General features: G+C 41.1%; 1 protein-coding gene across 2 annotated transcripts in view; it reads right to left on the reverse strand.

Annotated features, from left to right (window-relative positions):
* The window catches only part of TOX2 (TOX high mobility group box family member 2), a 358,898-nt gene extending 331,224 nt beyond the window's left edge, over positions 1–27,674 (reverse strand). For both annotated transcript variants that reach the window (XM_015425269.1, XM_015425268.1), the window contains exon 1: positions 27,624–27,674. The gene's annotated coding sequence lies outside the window, so the exon portion shown is untranslated. The remainder of the gene's footprint in view (positions 1–27,623) is intronic.
* Between the last annotated feature and the right edge of the window lie 6 nt (positions 27,675–27,680).

Consider the following 27,680-nt stretch of genomic DNA (forward strand, 5'->3'; position numbering starts at 1 on the left):
AACACCCATGACAAAAGTGAATAATAAATACCCTCCCAAAGACAATTTCCATCTCCCCTTATGCAAGAGAGGGCATCTATTTAAAAAGGGCTTTTAAAGAACAATAATACCATGTATTTAAAGATGCTTTAAAAACATTACCTGTGGAAGATTTCTATCTGAACAGTACAAGAGAAAGCTTCTCTCAGCCAACTCTGCTTCATTCTAAACTGCCCTCTCCTTTATGTTCTAGGAAAGAAGAATTCTAATGGCCTTCTAAAAATAGCATTATTTATAAATTATACAGCAAGATGTACTTTAAAGAACATTCATACTTTGCTTTGAATGATCACCAAGCTTCCCTTTCTTCTTCCAAACCCTGAAATTATCTTGGCCAGATTCTGATCACCCAGAGCAACCTGAATGGAAACCTATACAAAGTTAGTTTAATTCCACAGTGACATAATCTTAGAAACATGAGCAAATGCCCTTTTAAAGCCTATGTTTAAAAACCCAAAAGCTGAAGCCCAAGTTTTCACCACTTGTAATTTCACATTATTTTCAGGATAACTGCACCTGACTCTAGTATTAACAGCTTTCTTTCATGAACAATACAGGTCATCAAATTACAGAAAGCAAAGAACACAATACCAGTGGCCAACTTTTGCTGGAATCCCCTAGCAGCTGCATAGTAACTGACTCTTCAGTTAATCAACACATCAGATCACATCTAGCCCAGTATCATCTACTCTTGAGTAGTAGCAGCAGTTTCCCCAGCAGAGGCTTTTCCCAACTCTCTTACCTGAAATCCTTTTACGTGACAGGATTTGGGTATTAAACTTGGGGGCCTCATGTCCAAAGAGTGCGCTCTACTACTGAATAATGCCACCTCCCTCAAACCAGACACACACGTGTTACCTGAGGCTTGCCCAATAACAGGCAACCATATTTATTTATTTATTTATTTATTTATTTTTACACTTATATCCCGCCCTCCCCAGTGGGCTCAGGGCGGCTAACAGAGGCCAGATCATTAGTCTTGCCATAAGGAAAAACATATAAAAACATAATAAAAACATCAATACTAAGACTAAAGTGCTCTATCCAGTTATATTGTGAGACTCAGTGGAAAATTCTAAGAAAGAACTCATTTGGTCCATGGCACTTTGCAATTTTCTTTTTAAATGCACAGGAATAATCTTATCCTGTACATATGAAAAACCTCTGCCTTTTTACAGCTTTGGTTCACAGTATTTAGGATATTTTTACAAAAAATAATCCTGGAATTTAACTTTGCTTTCTGCACCAAAGGCCATTTCCTCCATTGTCATATTCCTAGCTTAATCTTTAGTGTTCAGTTCCTGTGGTGCACTGTCGTATGGTTGCTTTTCTGTTTTTATCAGCAAAGTCACTGGGATTCCAAACCTTAAACAAAAACAACGGAACGGATTTCCCTCCATTTTCTAATAGGTATAAATGACACTGAGGATAGACTTGTCAAATGCAGAGCCTCCAGGCCATGTACAGCATGCCAGACAAAATACTGGGTTAAGTCCTTGGGTTTTTTGGCCCAAAAAGGCTGCAAAAGTGTAGCTTCTGAAGCATCTGGCAGGCCATTTGCACAGCTGGTATGCTACCTGCAATCCAGGGAGTATGGCTTTGGCAGGCCTAGAACAGAGGATCATTCCCACAGGTTACCAGCAGTTCTCACAGCTCTATAAACCAGGCTCTTAGTTAAGTTTCTGAATAAAGAAGACATCACTACTGTTGATGTTAAGTGTGGGCAAATCTCCAAACATACAGATTTCTAGGGTCAGAAAAGCTACTCCAAGCAATAAATGCATCATTAAAACATAAGGCTAAACCTCAGCTCGTGGAAAAAATATGTAATTCTACTGTCCCAGAGGGATACCATTTGTCATTGGCCAATGGTCAATCCAATTATTTTTAACTTTACTTGCAGCAAAGAGGGACCACTGAATTCGAAAGGTGATTGGAATGAATTCACACATGACTAAACCAACACTATATACTGGCTCAAATATTCATCCAACTGCTGAAGTATTTGGCCCTCTGTTCATGAAACTGCCTCCTCTAACACCTGAACTCAGTGGTACTCATCCCATGGCTCACAAAGAGCCACATTCACAATTACCATCAACCAAAAGGGCTACATTTACTTCCATCCCTGCCGTGAGGCCAGTACCCTAGGGAGGCTCACTTGTTTCTCCAGCGGTGACTGTTTCAAGACAAGAACGACCTGCCACCCACAAGCCCCACTGGGCAAGGGTCTTGCCCAATTTTCTGAATTTCCTGCCCAATTGCCAAACAGTGCTCAGAAGAGTCACAGGTGGTAATGTCAAACAGCCACAGGTGGCTCCCAAGCCACTAAGTAAAGATCACTGATCTAAACATTTGCACCTGACCTGGGTAGCCCATGGTAGCCTGATCTCATCAGATCTTGGAAACTAAATAGGATTGGCCCTGGTTAGTATTTGGATGGGAAGCCATCAAGGAGAAGTCCAGGGTTGCTACACAGAGGCAGGCAATGGCAAACCACCTCTGAAATGTCTCTTGACTTGAAAACCCCCGTAAGGGTCGCCATAAGTTGGCTGTGACTTGATGGCACTTTCCACCACCACCACCACCACCCAACTCTTGCAGCAATTCTGATAAGAGTCGAAAAGGTGTAACGGCAACAGTAAATGCATGCAGATACAGAACTTTTCTGATGGCACTTGATGTTGCATTCTCTCTCCTGAAAAAAACAAAACTCCATTTGTGGTGAAGTTTGCAGTATTCTTAACTGTAAGGCAGTATACACCTAGTCCTCCTGCCAGTTTCAAAAAGCATATTGTCCTGTATCTTCAAAATAAATAATTGTGCAAAAAAATGTAAAAACTAAAAGGAAATACCGTATATACTCGAGTATAAGCCGAGGGGGTGCTTTTTCAGCACAAAAAATGTGCTGAAAAAGTCGGCTTATACTCGAGTATATACGGTAAGCATTATTTGGTCTTTTTGATACATACAACGCAGTTTCAGTACTTCCAATGCAATCCTAAGCGGAGTTACACTCCGCTTTGTCTACCAGCTTCAGTACACTTAGAAGGCCATAACTCTGCTTAGGATTGCACTGTTAAGCCTAGGAGGTTTTCTAGTGAGAGGTCTATAAGCTACAGGTTGATTACGCTGGTCAAAATCTATCATATTACAAATATTCCACTCCTGAACATCAATGTTTAAAAAAGGAAATGAACAAAAACAGGGTCAAGAAGAAATAACAGTCACAGAAAATGACAACTTTAAGTCTTGCTAACCTGAGGACCAGAATGAGTAACCATCATCTTGGAGCAGGTGAGGGAGGAGCAGAAATATGAATTTCAGTGAAGACAGATTGACAAATTGTCTCCCCAGTGAGTTCTGGATGTGCACACAACAATCTTTATTAGCACACTGCAGCCAAGTAACTGTGGTGCAGAACTTAATCAATGAAGGGGAAGACACTGTAAGGCACTTATTCCAGAAAATATCAGCAGCAACAGCTGCCAGTCAAGTTCATCAAAGGCAGAGTCCCTGAATATCCAAAGGCAGCAATACTAAAAGCTCTCACTGTCCACAGTTCTCAAATTGGTTTAAGTAACAGAGTTATTCAGAAATTAAATTGCTTATGTGGAGAACAAGCTTACGGATACTCCTGTGGGGTCAATGATACTGGGAGCTGAAGTAATGGGGCCACTGGGAAGTACAAAGGTGCTTCTGAGACAAGATGGATAGGTCAAGAGGCAGTAGATCTATCTGTGCTGAATGTATGTACAGTCTGCTAAATTCTTCCTCTTCTGAATAGGGACAGGCACAGAGCTTTCATAAGAGGGAACTGTGTGGAAAGGGTACTACTATAAACCTGTGTGAAGTTTCCCTTAAAGGTTTTGGGGATAAAGCTGAAAAGCATAAACATAATTGCTGGGGGTAGGCAGGGATTTGTGGAAGCCATTTGTCTTGACATGCATGTTTACAAGAGGTCTAGGAAGAGGGCAGAAGTGTTCCACATTCTCTCCTCTTCCTTTTGTCTTGGACTTCAGTAGGTTGGATCACTGGCATATTTCATAACCCTGAACTCTTGAACTGTTAACCAGAGTCGACAACACAGTCTTTCCGACTTGTTAAATATTACAAAACCCCCATATAAAGGTGCTTTCTTATAGGAACATGTAACATAAAGCAGCCCTATCTCTGTTTCAGGCATGTGGTAGCTTATGAAGGATGCCAAGCCACCAACACCAGGAACAGCAAAATTCTTTTTTTTCCACAGGTATTTCAATCAGGCTACTGAAGAACAAGAGGAAGTCTGTAATGTTTGGCAAGCTTATTTTATACATCCATGCTTTGTTATAATTTGTTCCCAAAGTTAACTTTTTTAAAATGCACTTACAAAACTAAACTGAAAATTACTAAAAATTCAAGTGTGGTAAAAGAAAGCAAATCCTGTAAAGCAATATTTGTGTTTGCATTCTGGATTGTAATTTGTAATGCCTTACAGACATGTAAATGCAGGATTTTCAAGACTCACCTTTTATTAATGAGACAAGCACACCCTTTTTCTTTACCTACCAGTTTTTCAGCTTAGAATCTTTAACTGAAGCAGCATATTAAATACTTGCTCTATATTACATCAACATTTTGGGGGCTATTGTTTGCTGTTCTACTGCTTTGTCTGCAATGATAGATTTATAACATATAATTTTTTAGAAATGCAGATTGATTATATATCAAACATGAGGATATTTTTATTTCTGGCTACTACAGTCAAACTATCCTTATGGGGCAATTTAAAGCACACTGAAAATGCATGGCTGCCCGGTAGCAACAGCATGCTACCTGAGTACACACGGATACCCCAAAACTGAGAAATGCCATTGAAACTAATCAGAAAGACAATGCAGAATACATCATATGCCAAGCATAGCAGTAAGATTTCAGTTAGAACAGAAAAGCACAAAAACAACTTTCAATGGGCAAAGCAGTGACCAATGCAAAGCTCTGATTAGCATGCAGAACCCACAAGCAATCAAACTAAAAATCTGGATATCTGTTTTCAAGCAAAGATAAACATTAAAGAAGAAAATTTCACTAGTGTTATTCATAAACTTCCTGGCTGTCCACTCAGACTCAGGAAAGGAAGCCAAATTGCAGCCATTATAATGACAAAGAAAGCATCTTTTTAAACAAAGTTGTAAGCTTGAAGCATCTGTAAAGATTATACTTCTCTTCCTACTCAGAACCCATTACTAAAATGAAATATTGATTGATAATAATTCTCAAAAGGCCAACATTTCCATCTGATTTAAATTGGATATTGGAAAGCCACTACAAGTTGTACTGCCAGGCAGTGGTATACATACCCAATTTTCAAACAGATGGTCTCCCACAATTAATTTGCCACCTTGAAGTAGGAACACAGGATGTCAATTAAATTAATAGAAAAAAATGCAGTGTTAGGCTGTGCAGTCTTAAAGTAAACTGAAGATTTTTCCCCCTGTACATAAAAACTTGTAACACCTAGTGAAAGCACAGCTTTGATTTCCTTGGCACATGGTCAGTTTTGCCCTGGTTTTAAATACTTTGTCAGGGTCAAAAACAACACGTCACTACTACAAGTCCGGCAGAAAGAGGTTAGATTATAACTTGGCCGTTGAGTTCATAAAGTGACTAATGTTTTATGCTTTTGCTTATTTATTTATGCATTTGGTGTGGTAGTTGATCATTAAACAAAACCTCTTACTATGAATCCAGAATTTTGTCTGCCTGTTTCTTAATATTTATCATTTCATTCTGTATTCTCCTATCATTAGCTTTTATAGAGCACATTAAGAGCTTTTTTTCCATATCAGAGCCTATTTCTATAGCTCAGACATTTCTCTTCTACAATTGGCTGGCAGTGGAATCCCCAGTGACCTCTGTATACCCCATTATAATTCCACATGCAATTCCTCCCATAGCAAAAGCATCAGCCATAGCAATCCTATGCAAAAATGTCCAAATACGTGCAGTTGGTTTATTTTGTTTTTCATTAGTACACAAATGCCATTAAAGTTTCTTCCTTCAAGAAAATGGCTCAGCGATACCTTTCCTAGGCATATACTGCAACGTCTTTTCTACCATCCCGCAGATCAACAGCTGCAAAGTCTCAATCCCACCCCCAACCCTGGTTTCAAGCATACTTATGCATCCCATACCACCTTCTCTGCCTCTTCTGTTCCAAAGGATGATGGGAAGGTGCCCGTACTTACTTTTCTGCCTAAAAGCAGAAGGAGGGAAGAGAGGCAGAATCCTACTACTAGATGACAGGTGAAGAAGGGGGAAAGAGGCAGCAGGCCTCCTCCTTCTCTCGAGTATTTCCTACTTCCCCACACACACACTTCCACCATTATTACTGCTCTGAAAAATGGCAAATTTTAAAATTATTTCTTAAGGGCATGTAGATGCACAACCACTTCTGCCTACAATATTGCTAACTTTCATGAAGACTTTCATTAATGGGGGCAGTGAAGCAAACAAGGGCTTCACCTGTGCCTTAGCACTCTTCTATCTGGTAAATCAATGCCATTTTCCCAATGCACACTAGAAATGATGGTGCTTCAACTTCATTAAAGAATCAACACAAATCAGACCTTTCTAATGACTTAAGGAGAACAAGAAAAACACTAGAATGCATCAGCCTGACAACACCTTCTGAATTATATGTAACAAGAGTGAATAAAGGTAAAGGTTTCTCTTTCTTGAGAGCTAGTCGAATCCGACTCTAGGGATGCGGTCCTCATCTCAGTTTCCAAGCACTGTCCAAGCACTGTCCAAGCTGAAGAGCCAGCACTGTCCAAGCACTGTCCAGTGGTCATGTGGCCAGCATGACTAGACACCAAGGTGCACAGAACACTGTTACCTTCCCACTGAAGCGGTACCTATTTATCTACTTGTAATTTCTTGCTTTCGAACTGCTAGGTTGACAGGAACTGGGACCAGAGACAGGAGTTCTTGGGGCACTTGGGTCTCGAACTGCTGAACTACCGACCACTTGAGCCACCACAGCCCCTAACAAAAGTGAATACATTAGGCCAATTCCAGACAAAAGGGTGAGCGAGGAAACAACAACGGTAAAATATTAGGGGGAGAATCACTTTTGGAGTTAAAGAGAGGCACTTTCTTTTCAACTGGCATTTTGGGATTTTCTTAAATATTTCCACCACCTCCCCCATTAAATCCTTTTATACTCTATTTTGGGATTTTCTTAAATATTTCCACCTCCCCCATTAAATCCTTTTATACTCCCCAAAGTGTGGGCTAAAATAAATAAATAACAAGGTGAAACTGAGCTTTCCAGTAAATTATAATCACTTCCACATTGTCAGCATTACTTTAGAAGACTATGAGATATTGGGCATCAAGTCAACCATTGTGCATAAATCAACCATTCTAAAGAAGACTTCTCTAGTTCTCCATGAAAACCACAGTAAAATTGAGAGCTTTGGTTCCAGGAAAAATATGTCTGCCTGAAGAAGAATTTGTCAAAACACGCAATTTTTGCCTAGGAGGCATGTTGCTTGCTTTGATGCTTGCTGAAACACTTTGTGCAGAAAATACAACTACCTGCTGCATTTCTCATGCCTGCTTTGATGCCTACTGAATTATTCTTTGTGGAGATTATAACAGCCTACTGCATCTCTCATCATTTATGACTGTTGCAACTTTCATCAGTCCTTTATCAGGAGCAAGATAGTCTACAGCGTTGGAATAGGTCTTTGTAGCTGTGGACTTTTCTATTAGTAAATACAATGTACTTTAGGTTTTTGTATGTGTATAAGATATACTAGAGTCTCTATTGCAAGTGAATCAATGTTTCTTCAAAGATGTTTCTTCTACAATGTTTCTTCAAAGATGTTTCTTCAATGTACAATGTACAATGTACTTTAGTTTTTTGTATATGTATAAGATATACTAGAGTCTCTACTGCAAGTGAATCAATATATGAAGATACAAGTACATATTAGAAGAAGTGTGTTTTGTTCTATCACGGTGTTTCTTTATGTTTGTCTAACTTTGCCGTGTTCCCTGTGTGTTTGTATGAAATTAAAAGACGCCTGCTCCTTGGGAGGAAAGCGATGGCGAACCTAGACAGCATAATAAAAAGTAGAGACATCACCCTCCCAACAAAAGTCTGTATGGTCAAAGCAATGGTATTCCCAGTAGTACTGTATGGCTACAAGAGTTGGACTATAAGGAAGGCCGAGTGCCAAAGAATAGATTATTTTGAATTATGGTACTGGAGAAGACTCTTGAGAATCACCTGGACTGCAAGGAGATCAAATCAGTCAATCCTAAAAGAAATCGACCCTGACTGTTCCCTGGAAGGCCAGATACTGAAGCTGAAGCTCAAATACTTTGGCCACCAAATGAGAAGAGAGCACTCACTGGAGAAGACCCTGATGCTGGGAAAGATTGAAGGTCAAAGAAGGGGACGGCAAAGGATGAGATGGTTACACAGTGTTATCGAGGCAACGAACATGAAATTAAGCAAACTCCAGAGCACGACAGAAGACAGGAGAGCCTGGCATGATGGGGTCCATGGGGTCGCGAAGAGTTGGACTCGACTGTGTGACTGAACAACAACAGCCTACTGTCTGTCTCAGGCAAATCAGTAGAAAACTGTAATCAAAGATAGAATTGTTAGGCACATATTTGTATTTATTTATTTACCTTCAATTTGTATCCCGCCTTGCCAGTGCAAACTGGCTCAAGGCAGCTTACACAAGTTAAAATACAATGCAATACAAAAAACAAGTTAGAATAAAATACATAGAGGGACAAAGCCTGCTGAAGGAAAATCAGCATGACTTCTGCTAAGGGAAGTCCAACCTCACCAACCTTTTAGAGTTCTTTGAGAAAGTGAACAAGCATGTAGACAATGGTGACCCAGTAGACATTATATATCTTGGCTTTCAAAAGGCTCTTGACAAGGTTCCTCACCAAAGACTCCTGAGTAAACTTGGCAGTCATGGGATAAGAGGACGGGTTCTCTTATGGATTAAAAACTGTTTAAATGACAGGAAGCACAGAGTGGGAACAAATGGACAGTTCTCACAATGGAGGGAAGTAAGTAATTATTCCAGATGGTGAAAACCAAGGCTGACTGTGAAGAGCTCCAAGAGGACCTCCACAAACTGGGTGAGTGGGCAACAATGTGGCAAATGAAGTTCAATGTGCATTGTGAGGTCTGAATTTACTGAGACTGAGAGGGGTCATAGAAGATAGCTCAATGAAAGTGTCAACCCAGTGTGGTGCAGAGGTGAAAAAGGCCAATGCTATGTTGGGGATTATTAGGAAAGGGATTGAGAATAAAATGACCAATATTGTAATGCCCCTGTATAGATCTACATTGCGGCCTCATTTGGAATACTGCGTACAGTTCTGGTCACCATATCTCAAAAATGACACTACAGAGCTGGAAAAAGTAGAGTAGGGCAACCAAGATGATTAGGGGGTCGGAACACCTTCCCTAAGAGGAAAGGCTGAAGAGTCTGGGATTTTTCAGTTTAGAAAAGAGACAACTAAGGGGAGACATGATAGAAGTTTATAAAATTATGCATGGGATGCAGAGTTGACAAAGAGAAATTTTTCTCCCTCTCCCAAAATACTAGAACTCAAGAACATACAATGAAACTGATGGGAAGTAGATTCAGATTGGGCAAAAAAAAAAATACTACTTTACACAGAGAGTGATTAAAATGTGGAATTTGCTGCCAGAGGATGTAGTGATGGCCACCGGAATAAACAGCTTTAAAAGGGAATGAGATAGATTCATGGTGTCTATCAATAGCAACTCAAGCACTATATTATTAGTTACGTCTTACCTGTTTTTATAGTCCTGTAAACTGCCTTGAGTCTCAACAAGAATGGTAGATGTCAAAGGAACTAAATAAATAAACCACTGTTATTTCCTCCCAGTGCATCTCATTCATTTTACTTTTCTTTTGAAAATAAAAATATCATAAGCATGAAAACTATTTTGCACAGCATTACCAGGTTTAAAACCAACACTTCCTCTCCCTGACAACCCAGAAGCTGAAAGAACTAAGAAAAAAAAATTGCACACATAATGAATTCTTCCAAAAAGTTTGGACCATTCACTTAGAAAATAATTCAAACAATGCAAAGTAAGAAAACGCAAAATAAAACATCTGAAAAATAAGCCTTCTTACATCCCTGAAAAGACAGCAGCTGTTACAGAAAGATTATTTTATTTTTCGTGCTGCACAGCATAGCTGGACTATGCAACCAGTGTACAGTAAAGTACCCTGGGGCATGTCTGATTTTGACCAGATGGAATGGTATGAGATTGGAGCTTGAAACTTGTTGAATTAATAATTCAGGCTTAAAGAACCCATAAGCCAAATATCTTTCCCAACATCAGTTTTCTTTCCAAGAGATGAAAAAAAATATGCATCATGCTTAAAAAAACCTTCCTGTTTTAAAATGAAAGAATCCAGTACTGACAAACACCCATACTATTTCTATGAGCAATAATGAGTCAAATGAATCCAGCTCTGGCATAACTCAATACATTCAAAGCAAACTAGAATGGTGTGCATATAAAGTGCAAGCCAGTATGATGCAGTAGTTGGGTGTTGGCTTAGGATGTCAGGGAGTTTTGTTCAAGTCCCCATTCTGCCAGGAAGTTCACTGGTTCATGTTTGGCCAGCAGCTCTCTTACACCTGCTCCTATCTCACAGGGTTGTTGTGAGGATAAAATGGGGAAGTAAAACCCACGCAAACAACTGTGAGCTACTTATTTATTTTACTTCATTTATAGTCCACCTTTCTTAACGAGACACAAGGAAGATTCAAAATTCAGAAAACAACTCAATAAGACAGTGAAAGAGAAGGGTAAAAATGTACCACAATGCTCTAGACCACCTTTGAAAGAGGACAGGACTCATCTATCTTCAAAACCTAGCTGGACCTGGGAATTTGGGCAAGGACTGCTTGTCACAGCTCTTTCAGTGCTCTCTCAGCCCCAAAAATAAGTCTAGCTCGCCACCTTAGTGGTGCATAACGCTAAAAAAGGCAAGAACTTAAGGCTGCCAGACAATCTTCAGATTTCCTTGCCATACTACACACATTGCCATATGATAATTAATTAATTAATTAATGTACAGGAGATCTTCCCTCTGCATCTAGACATAATGAAAGCATAAGGACTTAGTCCAAAAAACCCCACTCCATGCAGTCGTTGCTTTCTAATGATATATAAATATATCCCAATGCACCATGTCAGGGAATATGTTAGACCAGGGCTGCGATCATACGGAGCGGAAGCTGCGGCAGGCAAACAATTCCCCCGCGGATTAAAGGGACATGATCAGACAGACACATCTGTCTGGCGTCCCGGAGTCGTTGGCAGGAGCGGCACAAAAAACCACCAGGGAAACGTCAGTAGCATAGGGAACTGCTGGGCGGGCAGGCGGAAGTCTGATCGTGTAAACGCGCGCCCATTCACCCCGGGGCAAACAGCCTCGCTTCCCGTCCGCAGTTCCTTGGTGGTATGATCGGAGCCCAGGGGTGACAAACAGACAGCCTGTGGGCCAGAAATGGTCCATCCAGGGCTTTAATCCAGTCTGCAGCTCTCTTCTCTCCCTGCCCCTGCCTGTCCTTGCCTTTCTGAGCTGCCTCTGAGTGCAGAGAGCAGAGGGTGGGGCTGCTGAACTTCCCTCCTCTTTGCTGGCTTCTCCTGTGCCCACATGGGTCTGCTAGAGTTGTTTATTTGCTGAAGTTTGCTGGCTGAGGGGGAGGGGCTTGGTTGCAAATGTTGTGCTTCCTGGTGGAGGTTTTTCTCTTGCGTTCATTGAGCTAAGGAGCCAGGTGGGTCTATCCCTGGCACCTCCAATTAAAAGGACCAGGCTGTGGCTTATGATGAGAGAGACTTCAACCTGAGACCCTGGGGAGCCACGGCACTCCGAGTAGACCTGGGGGGAGCTTGTAATGCCCAGCCATTTCATGTTTTCCCCTGGGTCCTAGGCTCAGAGTACTGACCATGAGAGCAGGCTGAAGAAAGGGTTTGTTCCCCACTCCAGCCAGTATGGGTTTAAACTTCTTCCAATCTACTACACAGCCCTTAAGCACTCCCAGGCCATACTTTCTATCCTCAGTAACCCAGACACACATAACACCAGCACACACCATGTGAAACACTGGATATGACTTTGGTTAAAAGTCAAGGAAAGTCTTCCTTATTAAGAATCAGTACGTCTGAAGTTTTATGGCTATAACACACCATTTTTCCCCTGAACTGCAAGGGGACTGTGTAGATTTCAGGTGCAACTGTGCTATTCAGGTGGCTAAGGTTGCAGTCCTAAGAACACTTTCCTGGGAGTAAGCTGCACTGAATAAAAGGGAGCTTGCTTCCGAATAGACTGGCCTAGGCTTGCTGCCTGAAGGATCCATTCTTCAGTACATTTGGGAGGAACTTGAAGCACTGGGGCATATGATATCCCAAAATCAAATACATGAGCGAATAATCAAACGGATACAACATTTCACTTCATTAGATTCCAGTGTGTCAGATGGTGAAAAGAAAGGGATCAGAATGGTTCCATCTCCAACATCTCCACATCTCCAACAGCTTTGGGTAGTCTTAGCCACTGTCTGAGATGCTGTGAAAGTCTATTTGCACTATAATTGTCTGATGAATCAGCCTGAGGTACAGATCCAGAGATGTGAGTTGGATGGAAGGTCCATTAGAGGAGCTAGATCTCATGTCCCAGTTCCCCATTCAAGGCTCTCTGCCAGCTGCCTAAGTCCTTTAAATGTTGATCCTTGGGCTCTGTAGTGACCAAACCAAATATAAAAAGAATGACACTGATGGCAAGAGGACTCTCAGAGATGCATCAGCTATGCATAGAAAGAAGTCCATTACATCTTTCAGGAGGAAAAATCACCTTGAAGAAAAATTACATTTTTAACAACAAAGAAAAAAAATTATATAGTAGACTCATATAATACAACCTTTTTGAGATGAGGAAATAACTAGAGATCAACAACCACCTCAGATTAAAAGTCAACTGATTTTCCTCAGATGAGACTACTCAGAAATGGTTCACAGTACTGCCATATGCAAACCAATTTCAAGTAATCCCTTCACAACAAAATACAAGAACCTAATTCAGCATTTATATAATACACAGTGTATAGATGTGATAGGAAATCACAGAGCACCCAGAGGCCATCCAATCTATGCAAAATATATTACAGTTATGGTCAGTTTTGAGTGTAATACAAAGATCTAGGTGGCAGATCACATAGAAATCATTCCCAAATTTTAACTCAAAACGTCACCCATCTGTACATATCTTCCGAAATGAATTATAAAAATGAGGGCGACCAAGACACAGCCATTAACATCACATTTCAGGGGTTTATCTGCTCTATTGGTTTATTGCAACTGTATTAAATATGCAGCTGGCCAACACTTACACGGGAAACATCCAAACAATGATGTAGGCACAACAAGGCCCTGGTCTGGAGCAGTCAGACCTCTTGAGAGCTCAGCAAGATTTCCCTCCCACTACAAATAACAAATATATCAAGTTGTATGGACCACAATCTAGCACTAGACAAAATTCAGACATCATGGTTGCCATATCAATTCTTTGCAACCTCCCTTTGCATTTTTCATCCTCCCTGTAAATCTATTTTCTGCAGCACAAATACACATGCTCACCACAAAACCCCTTCCAAGTCAAATTAACTCCGGAAATGGGATGGGGGGGTACCATTAGATGAGGCTGTCTTTTGCTCATTTCTTTCAAAATCTACAATACAAATTTGTCTTAGTTGAGGGTATGTAAATACAGTTGCACACTTCCCCTGAGAAATGTGTGGGAAGAGATAAAGGATCATCTAGAGCTGTGTTAATCAAAGTATTACTCACCTTCTGATCTGCTGACCTAGAGGTTGCATCTATCTGTGAACCTGCAAATGCAACTATTTAGAAACCATTCCCTGAATTATTTGAATAGCAAAGTTTGAAGTTCAGTATGCCAACTAGCTGGATAACTCCCTTCTATGCCCACATTCTCCTAGTTTCTCTTGACCCCCTCACCTTTTTTCCCTTCTGTTCTTTTCTGCTGTTCTATTTTCCCTCTTTTTGTTGCAATTTGCGTTGCTGAAGATTAAAAATGTAATTTTGTTATGAAATAACTGTTGGCCCAAAATGTAATATACTTTGTAGAGCTGGTAGAGCTGGTAGGTGTGGTGGTCAGAATGCTTGACTAAAAGTGTGGAGATCTGGGTTAAAATCCTTAGTCTGCCATGAAGCCCAGCATTTGACTGTGGGACATACACACAGCATTTGACTGTGGGACATACACTATATATGTATGTACCTGAGGGTACACTTTTATTATTTTTTTCCATTATATACTACAGACATACAGACATACATACAAACAACCCCCAACTACCCCCCACAACATATAACATATAACAAGAGACTTTATTATTTATTTGGCTTATTAAATTTCTAAATTCATTATCTATTTTACTAAGCTTATCTTTTCTGCGTTCTCAAATTACTACATTTATCCATCAGTTACATTTACATTATACCAATCGTAGAATCTCTTCCAAGTTTTTTGAAAAGTCCATTCTGTGCCGGCTCTCATCTCAAGTGTCAGTTTGTCATTTTCCGCCGTTTCAAATAGCTTGTTCACGTACTCTTGTTTCGTTGGTATTTCCATTATTTTCCAATATTTGGCAAATACTATCCTTGCAGCTGTCGACATATGAACTATCAAATACCTATCTGCTTTATCAAAGTCTTTCGGAAATATATTCAATAACAGTATCTCTGGAGTAAGCGGGATATTAGTTCTTATTATTTTTTCCAAAATAATGGCAAATTTTAAAACTCAATACTATTTTGCAAATTAAAAATGGCAGCCAGGATTAGGCTGTCAGCAGCCCTCATGGGCAGCACAAGAGGAGAGGGACGGAAGATGAAGGGAGAAATAGAGATTCTGTACAGATGTCAGATTTGCACAGCCAGATGTGACATACAAACTACGAACTGCGAAACAGGGATTCAAAGTAACAAGAAAACTTGTGTCTGCAAATCCTTAAGGCATCCCAGTTGACTCACTATAGAACAACACAAAATCAGGCAAAGTAACTAGCTATGCCCTAAACAACATTAGTTATCTATTATGCCCTTCAAAAGTTAAGCAGTTCATGCCAGAATACAAAAGAGTGATTATATTAAAAGTTGCATCTTGCATTCAAAGAAACCTAAACACTGAAACTCAAATTTCCAGCAAGCATGTCTCAAGAGGGAAACCTGGAATCATAACACCATCTTTGCCCCACTTAAGGAATTCAAAATATCACAAGAAGAACACTGCAAAAATCTTGTACCAAAACAGCTAGAAACAAAAGCATGATCATCGCTGGATGTAAAATTCTCTAGGAAAACACCATTACCAGCAAAGTAACTTATTTTTTAATGCAGAGCTGTTAGGAAAACACAATTATATGCTTCATTTATGCTGAAAGATATAATCCAGACTCTAGTAAAAAAACATTTAGAGCTTTATTTGTAAGAAGATGAATACAAAAGGTAAATGGGGGGAAAAACTCATTCCATGCACATTAGCCCTCCCAGTGAGTTCACAATAAAATCTGCTGTTAGAATAACCTGACTATAGACTCAAGAATGGTCTAAACACACATCTTATGCAGATTAATACAGGCACATAATAGAAGCAGTGAATAGGCATGGGATCTGGATCCCACCATAGAGAAGTCTTCAGAAGACAAGTACATGAAGTTGAATAAAAATAAATTGCGTGACAACAGTCAATATGAGTCAGAACTATCTTCTACATCAATTAAAAAAAAATCCCCTGAACTAGAAGGAACCATATGCATGCATACTGTTTTATAACCATGCCAAAAAGAATTCTTTTTATACATAGGAAGCAAATGAGTTCTCTCACCAGCAGTGCTTTTTTAAAAATCTGCTATATTTGATGGAATAACTTTACTAGCAGCAATGCAGACAGTTCAGCTTTCTTTTACTGCAGGAGCAGGCCTCAAGCAGATTTCAGGGTGCTACCATATACAGCCTAAAAGTCCTGGAAATTCCAGGTTTTGCTGTTATGGTTAAATACAACTTCTAGTCCTCATGAATGCAGAGAAGCTAACCAAAGAGACAGATAAACAGCAGGCTGATTTAATCACTTTTCAGTTTTCAAGATTCTTCAGTGGCTACTTCAGAACTGTTTACATGTGAGGGCAACAACATAACATTTTTCACTAATTGTCATCCATTATAGCCAGGAAAATGTTTATTTTCACTAATTATTTTCACTAATTGTCATCCATCAGCAAACATTTAAAAACAGCAATAATCAGCTGCTTACCAAGTCGCAGCAGATCACAGAGCATTAAACAGCCCAGCAAACTCTTCAACAGCATATGGACCAAAAGTCCTTCTGGAATCATGCAAGTTATTTTCCGTACACACCTCTAAAATACACAGATTAACCTCAGCCACCAGAGTTTTGAGAGGCACAGAGTTTTGAAGACATGATAAGAGATATCTACAGTTGTTTGGAATTGTTTATCAACAACATAAATAAAAATAAATGAGAGAGTTCTTAATTTACTATGTACTCAAGTGCAAGCTCCCTTTTTATAATTCACCCAACGTACTACCAACTTCAGCATATCATGGCTTGAAGAGAACTCCTGAGAACTGACCATAATATCTAGCACAGAGTTCAAAATATCAATTAGAAAACTTATATCCTACCTTTTCTTGAGGCTCATGGTGGCTTACAAATCACAATTAAAAATTACAATTTAAAAGCAACACACTAAACCCCCCAAATAACTCCCCCAAGCCCTGGCAAATAAAACAGCTTTGCAGTGCCTCCTAATATTTCTAAGGCTGGCACCCCCCTCATCTCCTCAAGGAGCCCATTCCACAAAGTAGGATTGACAGTGGAGAAGGTACAAGCTCTGGCTGATGCCAAGCGGGCTACCTTAAGTGAGAAGGCTGCCAGTAGGTGGCAGATTGAGGGCTGCAGTTGACATACTGGGACATATGAGAGAAGATAGTCATTTAGATATGCGGGTTCTAGGCTGTGAAGGGCTTTAAAGGTTAACCAGTAAGCTGAATTGGACTCAAAAACAAACTGGCAGCCAATGTACCTGTTTTAAGATAAACAATATATGGTTCCACCAGTATTCCCACTAAACTGAGTTAGTGTGAGCTAGCTCACAGTTTTTTATCCTCCGACTCACACATTTTTGTCTTAGCTCAGGAAGGATGGCTCCAGAGCAAACTAATTTATGCAGTTAGCCCAATTGCTCACTCACAACTTTAATGCCAGTGGCTTCCAAAGTACAATTTTTGCTCACAAGACTCCACAGCTTAGAGGGAGCACTGGGTTCCACCATGAGCCCTTGGCAATAACCAGGCTGCAGCCTTTTGAACAAGCTGAAGCTTCTGGGTTGTCTTCAAGGGCAGCCCAACCATACTGTGTTTTACAGTAGTCCAACCACAAGTTTAAAAAAGCATGCTTCATTGTGGCCAGATCAGCCAAGTCTAAGGAAAGAGAAAGTTAGTGAGCCAGATGCAGATGACAGATACCACTATTAGCCACAACACCAATCTGCTTTTCAAGCAGTGACATCAGGTCCATGAGCACCCCCAAGGTCTTAATCTGCTCAACAAATGCCAACTCCAATATATCCACTGCAAGCAAACTGAATCCCTCTAAATTATCTGCCTTCCTGACAAGAATTACCCATCTTGTCTGGATTCAACTTCAGCTTGCTCTGTCTTAGCCATCTGGCCACATACACATAACACTGGCTCAGAGCCAGGGTGGATACATATGGAGGCTTGGATAATTCAGAGCCCGGTATGATCTGGGTATTGATGACACCCAACCCCAAAGCTCTAGACAATCTCATTCAATGGACTTGTATAAATGTTGAAGAGCATAGGTGAATCTTGTGGCACTCCACAGAACAACTCCCACCCTGTTGATTCTGCTCCTCCAGTGTAAATTATTTGTGTCCAATTAGTTAGAAAAGACCACAACCACCAAACAAGCGCTTCCCTAATATCAACTTCAAACTAATGAAAATAATGGAGCAGACAACTGTATCAAAGGCCACTTGAAGATCTAACAGTATCAGTATGGATGACTGTCTCCTGTTCAGTGCAACTAAAGCAGTCTCAGTTCCAAACCAAGACCTACTGCAAGACTGAAATGGATCAAGGGCAGATGTGTCATCCATGAATTCCTGCCTGGAGCTGCTCCACCACCACACACCCTAACATCTTTCCCAGAAATGGCAAATTGGAGACTGGACTATAATTTGCCACCTGACCCTCTTTAAGAAGAGATTTGATAACTGCATCCTTGAAAGGTCAGAAAAAGACCCTTAATTAGAAACGCATTAACAATTTTAACCAACAGCTCCAATACATTTTCCTTGTATGATCTTAAAAAACAGAACAGGCATGGATCAAGAGTACATTCCCAAGCACCCTATCAGCATCTGCTGGCAAGATCAATCTGAATCTATCCATAACAAAAGGACAAGCAATTGCTTCCCGACATCTCAGATACTGGATCTACTCTCAACCAGGAAGAACAGATGAGAGAAATTTTATCAGCATAGAATCTCAAAAAAACATAACAGCTAGGGGTCAAATTAATATCATTGACAGAGTTGGATTTAGGCAGGACAATGAGCTACTTCAAACAATAGATGGACAACTGAGCTGATGCAATGGTGATGATGAAAAAAACCTTCCTTGCTGCCATTGCTGCCACCACATAGGCCTTCAAATGAGGTATATGGCGCACTCTGTCTAATTCATCCCAAATCATCTGCCAATGGTCGTCCAGTTGTCTCCCAATCCACTTCATATCCCCCAGCTTCCTGTTAACCCATGGAGCTCAGGGCCAACCTGAAAATGAGAGAGGACACCAAGCAGAGATGCTGTTTATGGCCCCAGCCAGCCAATCATTCCATGCAACTACAAGGGCCTCCAAAGAGTCACCAGAGAAGCTCTCCATCCCCCACAGTAACCTGGAAACTAACAGAATCCATTAATCTCTGAGGGCAGACCATCAGAATTGGTTCCTCGCTCCTGCAGGTAAGATGCTACAAGCTCAACTGTGTCTTCAGAAGGTAGTAATCTGACCACAATAAGGGCCAAACCTCCCCTAAGCAGATCACCAGCAAGCCACTTGGTACAGAAAAAAAAGCCCAGCATATGTCCTTTTTCATGTGGTGGGCCCATCACAACCTGAGACATTCCCATAGCTGTCATGGTGGCCATGAAGTCCTGATCTGGACCTGACAAGGCAAGCTAGGCACTTATGTTGAAATCCTTAAGGACAACCACCCTTGAGTTCTCAGCGCCAAACCCGAGATCACCTCTATCGGCTCAGTCAGAGAGACCTAACCGGCAAGCTATGCAGACAGAATAATATCCCTATTATTCCAACAGTAATCATGATGACGACCCATCTCCATACATAAAGCTAGAACAACATTTTCTGTGAATGAATGGGCACTCATTATTTAGTTCTGAATCCCTGGTTTAATAAAGCCTTTGGCAAAAGAGAGCTTCAAACACTTTCTATTATGCAGATGGAATGCACACACCATCAAAGCTTATGCTGTGGGAAACAGTGATAGCACATCAAGTGACTTGAACATTTTCTAGAATGTGAAGATTTTTAATGACAAGTTTTTTACACAACTTAACAATATTCAAGATCACACACCAAATGAGGCCTGTAAATCAAAAATTTAGGCACCAGTTTTTCTTTTCCAGAGGGAGAGAGAGAGAGAGAGAGAGAGAGAGAGAGAGAGAGAGAGAGAGAGAGAGAGAGAGAGAGTGTGTGTGTGTGTGTGTGTGTGTGTGTGTGTGTGTGTGTGTGTGAAAGAGAGAGAGCGTGCACTGGATCAGGAGAGTAAAATAGTAAGGGAAATATTTTATCTTCCATCATGCCAAAGCAATAAAACACAAGAGAAAAAAGGCCAGTGTTTACTACTGCAATTTACTGTGCACGTAAACGTCAGAAGAAAACAGAATGTTCCATAAAAATTTATTCATTACATTGACCCTCTTTTATATCGATAGGTCAAAACCAATTTCTGATGAGTTCTTTCAAAAAACAAAAGAAAACATGCAACAACAAATATTGGTTCGATTTAGCATCCACCTGAACTCCAGCACCTTAATCCTTTCTGACTACATACATACATACATACACACAAACACACATTAATGTAAAAGCTGAGAATAGAAAATACAGCATTTTGAATTATTCTTAGAAGCTTTAAAATAATGGAAGGGTTTGATGCTTTGGTTGGGCTCATATCCTTTATTCCTATATGTACAACTATTTTAACAAGTTAACCTGATTCAGCGAGTACATTCTTAGGATTTCCCCCTTTGGGATACATATTGGTCAAGGGAACACTTAGAAAATTCCTTCCTCTGAATTCCTCCCCAGATTTGGTGACCCTGATTTACAAAATCTGCTTCTTGACACAGATTTCTGTTGCTAAGGGTGTTTTTTTTAAAAAAAAAATCCAGCTAAGCCCTGTATTCATGTGCATTAAAACATAGCCCTCCATTGTTGTCATTTTGAACATACAATTATGAGTACAACTGTATCAACATTCCTTGGTAACTTATGTTCTACCCAGTCTTTCAACTGATGGACTTGCTCATTTAGTCACCCATTCTGTTTCCTCCAGTTCATTATATTTTCCCATCACTGCATGCCTAAACAAACAAAACATAAATGTGACGTCCTGGTGTGTGCTAACATATGGTGATGTGATCCTATGATAGGCACCTTCAAACCAAAAAACGCTTTAAGTATGAAACTACAGTGAGTATTAGGAACTCAGTCAACTGAAAGATTAGGTAAAGCAGAAGCTGATGAGGAAAGTGTGAAGTTATTGTGAAGAAGAGATTGGATTTATACCCCTGCCCTTCATTCAGAGTCTCAGAATGGCTTACAGTCTCCTTTCCCATCCCATCCCCACAAGACACTGTGTGAGGTACGTGGGGCTGAGAGACCTCTTTCAAGGACTGCTCTTGAGAGAACAGCTCTGAGAGAACTTGTGACTGACCCAAGGTCACACCAACAGCTGCATTTGGAGGAGTGGGGAATCAAACCTGGTTCTCCCAGATTAGAGTCCGCGCTCTTAACCACTACACCAAACTGGCTCTCAATACCCACAACATGAATGCCTACAACATGCTCCTCCCCCACCCACCCCCAAAACTGCAATGTTTTAATGCATGGTAAAGTTATAAGAACATATGATATACACTAGCAAGCTAGACAAAACTTAGCATGGGATAGTAGAGGATCACTTCTCCAGTTAGAACAGGCTTTAAAAAGGGAACTTGAGGATCACTACTGAAGTGGTCAATGGAAAGATCACATTAAATGAAAGCTGCAAAGGAACACTGAATGCGATTGTGCATGCAACTGCATGCTCAGAAACTCAGCCTAATTTTTACTGCACATGGCTATTTGTGTGCATAGCTTAACTGAATGGGAAAACCATAATGAATGGAAGACATGAAAAGGCATGGCAAGAGCATATTGTGCAAGCACCAATTCCAGAATTAATTAGGGATAACCTCTATGAACCAGAAGGCAGGAGGAGCAGAATACTGGACACAGTCAATCCACATGTCAGGCTTACATAACAGAGCTGGAGAAATCCAGCTGCTTCAGCTTGGTAGTCAGAATTAAAATAAAATTTGTTGTACCAAACTACTTTATTTTCAGCACAAGCTTTAAAATTATTCGTTACGAAAAGAGAACAATTTTCAATCAAACATGAGCACTGCTCCAGTGTACCCTGGCCCAGAAAGATCCTTCTTGGTATAGCCCATGCTAGCAATGTCCAGGTAGCCAGTGCCATGAAACAAAACCAGCACAGGCACGGTGTCTTCTAGCTCTGCCCATTTCCACAGGAAGACCCACTTATGTTGTGCAATGCTGCTATCGCGATAGATGAGAGGAAAAAGAGGAGAGCAGGATTCGACCACTGTGAAACATACCAGTGGAACAAGCAGCTTTACGCTCCCACACCAACTGTGGTCTAATTTATTTCTGCATAATCCTGTTTATTAGACACTATGGATATATAGTATTAAACTTACAACAGTAACAAATAATTAAAAGGCCTGTGCCCATACTGGTTTGTAAACTTCTGTAAGTTTTCTGTAGAAATTAAAAAGCAAAGTCCAAGCATCCTCCATCTTTCTGTGTTATACCTCTGAGGATGCCAGTCACAGTTACTGGTGAAACGTCAGATTCTACAATGCCAAGACCACGGCCACACAACTCTGAAAATCTACAGCAACTAATAATGCATCTACTGCTTTTCCCTGACCTTACGTTCCTCAATCACACACATTTACTTCTAGATGCTTCCATTCAAAAGAATCTTTGCCTTGGTAGGGGGTTTAAAACTGTGCCCTTAAAGCATTTAAAATACAGCCTACCATAAGTATAATGCATTATTCACTTGCTACAAACCTGCTTAAAGGCATGGGGAGGATGTGTTAAAGGCTATTTGAAACTTATCTCTTTTAACTTTTTGAACCTGTACATTCAAGACCACTTTTAAGATTTTCTACAAAAGAAGCAAATAAATTCCATCAATGTTATCACAACATTTGATGTACTAGACTTCAAGGTAAAGAAGAAAAAAACTGTATCTGTGATTTGTGCAATGAAAAACAGAAAGAAAAGTGAAAAAACCAATGAAGTTCCAAGTATGAGTCCAATCAAAAAGCCCATCCTAAACAACCAAATGAAAAAAATAAGACCATATTTGGACCAGCAAGCATCAATCAAAACCTTGCATATATGAACTAATTCTCTGGAGAATAAAGGATACTTTACTCATGGCATTTTCTTCTCTACACTGCTGTGTTAAGTCTGAAGAAAATGAGAGAACCTATTTTACCACAAGAAAATTCTGCTAAGAAGAAAACTATAGTATTGAACCACAAATGCAAAATCAGGTTTGTATACAGCCACTTGCCTGATGTCTCTATGGAATAAGATTCACCTCCCAGTGACCAGCTTTTGCAAACTGAAAGCAAGTTCTTTTTCTCCCTTAAAGCCATCAAAAGATGGACCAGGCTAATAAACATTTTTGCTAGTCACCTCTTCAGGCATTTTCAAGGCTGCACAGAAGGTAGTTATTTCTCAATAGTAATAACTGTGCATAATATTTTATGTGTTCAGTGTGCTTCTCCCTGGGAGCTGGTGTGATGAAATGCCAGACTAAGAGTAGGGAGACCTGGTCTCAAACCACCACTCCACTGGAGTGACCTTGGATTAGTTGTTATTTCAAGGCCCAGTCTACCTCACAGGTTGGCCAGGGATAAAATGGCAGGAGAGAATGATAAACTCCAGGAGAGAAGGGCAACATTGCTGATACTAGGCAGGTTTGGGTCTGGTCACTACATAAATGGGAGACCCTCCAGGGAACCCCAAGCAAACCACTCTGAACTCCTGTGGCTCAGGGGCTGTGGCTCAGTAGTAGAGCATGTGCTTGGCATGCAGAAGGTCCTAAATTCAATCCCTGGCATCTTCAGTTAAAAGGATCAGGTATATGGGGATGTAACAGATCTCAGCCTGAGACCCTGGAAAGCCACTGACAGTCTAAGTAGACATTACTGAGTGTGATGGACAAGGGTTCTGATTCAACATAAGGCAGCTTCATGTGTTTGTTGTAAGAGAAACACAGGACAAATAATAAATACTCGCAAGATAAACACCAAATTAGAATATCTCAATAACCCTCCCAAGAATCTTGTAAGGTAGGCCAGCATTAACCTCCTTCCTGATATAGCAGACTAGGTACTCATCTCGATTATTCAGGATGGCACCCTAGAGCACAGAAAATTGCATGTAGCTAAGTACTCACATAGCCATTAGACAAGCCCTATTTGTAAACACACCTGTCCTTTTAAAGTGGAAAATGCTGATCTATAACAGGTACTTCAATGACTATATAGAGCAACTGTGCCTTGCTGCAGCACACAAATGAGATGGGAAATCTCATGATAACAATATCATATTCAGTAAGTGCACAGAACAATTACATTAACATTTCAGGATGCTTTGAGCTAAACACTGTTTCCTCAGCAAGCTGACTGGCTGTATTAGAAATATCTACTGGCTCGGGGACAGCACTGGCAGAGCTACTGCTATGCCCTCCATTTCATCTATTTATACACACAATGCTTGACACTGCACACAATCTTTCCTCCATAAGACTCTTTTCCACCCCCTCAGAAAAGAACCAGTCTACGAGGAAAAGCACTTCAATCATGGGGCTTGAGAACTTAGTTTACAAAAATTTCCCTTGTTTGTGTTTGAACTGCTCAGGAAAACTCAGAAATCCCTAGGACAGAATGTCAGATTCTCTACTGTGGATGAAGAGAAGCAATATCCAGGCCTTCCTACAACAAACCCCTCTAAGTCAGTGTTCTCTTATTTGTGACAGGAAACACTGCTTATTCTAAAGTCTCTCCTAAGAAAGTCAGCAACCACAAACACAGCCCCAAGTCATTTCCTTCTTCCCATTCCAGTCCCCTTTAAACTTTTATGTCTTTCATGACATCCAACTAGAGGAAACATGGCTACCCTGAAGTCTCCCCTACCTAAGGATCTTTTTTTCCTGAATTCTTTATTCCATAGGTTTCTAAAACAGTGAGGTCCTCGGCAACAGAATCACCAGTAATATGTGCTCATCTATCCACTCAGAAATGGATGGGGGGAGGGGGTGGTTTGTTTGTTTTTATAAAAGAGAATATCTGTGTAGAGGGCAGGAAAGGTTTTAAGAAAAATCAGCTGTCAGGACACTGCAAATGAAATCCTGCTATCTTTATGCACCAGAGTTCATCCCACAAGTACATTTCGTCCACTCTAACTATGTAAATAGTATTTGACAGCAAAGGAAAAATATATAAATTTGGACTGTCAGGGACTTATTTAACATTTTCTCTTCTCTCCTTTCTCGTGTTTTAAGATGTTGGTAACAGTAGCAACAGCAGCACCTGCTGGTAGTGGTCAGTACTTTGTATGCTCTTCGGCATCACTTCATCCAGACTTTTTCAACCCAACATGAGTTTATTCTGTTTATCAAGAACTATTACAGTACTCTGTCATTCATACTCTCAGCATTGCCACCAGCAGCATACTGTAAAAAGGATGAGTTAGCAGCAAGTGACTTCAGACTAACAGCAACAGCCAATGCCTTTCCATTATGTGCAATGACTGAAGTCCATCCTCTAAGGAATGTTCTCCCTGTGCCCCAGCTATTGACATAGTTTCTGAAAAACTACACCACAGTGACCTTCCATCGTATTATGATGAAGCTGCCACAGACCTCTCTAGCATTCAACTCTGTCTATGGATACTCATCACTATACTCCACCTTACAAAATGAACAGATATCATATGGACTTGCTTCTAACATTTTTTGACATCTGTGTTTGCAAAAACCAGGCGATATCTTTCTCTTTCTTTCTTTCTTTCTTTCTTTCTTTCTTTCTTTCTTTTTCTTTCTTTCTCTCTCTCTCTCAAAAAAAAAAAAGTGCTGTGGACATCTGTTCCCAGACATCCAAGGTACTAAGTACATTAGCAACTGATACTTTGATAATAGTGAAAGATTAAAGTTTCCTCCCATAAGAATAAAGATTTTTTAAATTCAGTTTTCAGATCAACAGATGTTTTGTGAACAAACAGTGCACTTTCAATAAATCCCACATTTGGGAACAAAATTGCACATTAGATTAGATAGCTTGCTTTTAAACTCCTTGTATAAAACATTATGCACACCAGTCATTACTGTTAATAGCTGAACTAGTGGTAGAAGTGTAAAGGTGCACATCACTAAAAGTAGGGAACTTTCAACATTTCGAAACCAGGCTTCTTTAGAAAACTCAGTAAACCACAGAAATTAAATCAGTAGACCATGCAGATGAAGCTCTGCAATTTAAGAATCTGACTAAACAGCTAGCTATACAAGATTGATTAAATACAGCAAATTCTACAGTCAACAACATTCTTCCTTCATTAAAATGTTGCTGCCCAAAATGTTACTGCCTGAAATGTATGATACTCAAGAGTAGTATTAGCACCATCTCTGCTGGCTGCTCTCAGTTGATTACAGTCTTAAAGACGGCTGTAGTCTCAAATACTCCCTAGCATTTTGCCCCCCTTCTCTATTTCTCTCTCACACAAACACACATTAAAAAGGGTGCACTTTCTCGCTGTAGCAAACAGACAAATCTAGGTTAGAGAGGTTTTCATGCTGTGCTGTAGATCTTATGAAATATACATAACCCCCATGCAGGCTTTGTATTTAACAGAAGTAATTGTGTTGTGGGGAGGGGAAAGGGTTGGTTGACAACTGAGGGACAAAAGCCTGCAGTCCAAAGCCTGAGTTTGAGAAAATAAAACAACACACATACACCCGACCAACATGCAAGACTGCATGTTGCATGCAATGCTGCATGCAAGGTTGCACTGGACATCCGATGTAGCAGCTCCTTCTCAGCAAGAAGGCAGAGAACTACAAAATAAACAATGATAAAATACTCACCCTAAAGCCTGTCGCCCCTACCTTGTACATTTTCAAACAGGAATCATTGCTAAGCACAGGAGGGGGGGGGCACTTCAAACTAAGCAATCTCTTAAGCCCATACAGTTCCACTCCTCCCCTATAAAACACACAAATACACTTGTGTGTCCAGATGCCCCCTCCACAGACACATTTCTTCTATATAATAGTGTTTACCAAAGCTGAGGTTTGATCCGCGGTCTGAAGTGACAGCGCCAATGAGAACCACAGCCTCCCCCCTCCTTTCCCCCCACCGCATGCACCCCAAATATCCCTCCCCCTTTGCTTCCCAGGTAGGCAAGAGAATTGCCCTGGCGGCGCCAGCAAACAAGCAAGCAGCCCGGGTGCTGCAGAGTGCGATAGTTTTGAAATTCCCTCCTGCAGGATGCAGCCGCGCTCGCCTTGCTCCCTTCCACACTTTGCTCCCTTGAGGAGGAGAAGTTTCGGACTGGCTGCCGGGGGGTGTTTGTTCGAACGCGCTCGGCTTCTTTCTCTCCCCGGGCACCGAGTGGGGGGGGGGAGCAGCCTACGCGCGGGACTTTGGGGCGACTTGAGCGACCTGCCGCCCGGGCAGAAGGGATCCCCCGGCCGCTCGGGCAGAGCCTTCCAGGGGAGGGTGGGGGGGGGGTCGGCTGAATTCTCTCCCCGGGCACCGAGTGGGGAGGCGAGCAGCCTGCGCGCGGGACTTTGGGGCGACTTGAGCGACCTGCCGCCCGGGCAGAAGGGATCCCCCGGCCGCTCGGGCAGAGCCTTAGCCCGCACTGGCGAAGCGCGAGCCCGGGGGGGGGGGGGGGATGTTTAAAGCCAACGGGGCGCCACTCATCCTCCGCGCCCCCCTCCCCGTTTGCCCCGTCCGTCGGTCCCTCCCCCTCTCCCTCTCCCACCTTGTTGCAGTGGTAATAGTCCAGGGGCCCCAAGCAAGTGGGCTCGGCCCCGGGCAA

The sequence above is a fragment of the Gekko japonicus genome, unplaced genomic scaffold (assembly GCF_001447785.1).
Source record: "Gekko japonicus isolate JY-2015 unplaced genomic scaffold, Gekko_japonicus_V1.1 scaffold2, whole genome shotgun sequence".
NCBI classification, from domain to species: Eukaryota; Metazoa; Chordata; class Lepidosauria; order Squamata; family Gekkonidae; genus Gekko; species Gekko japonicus.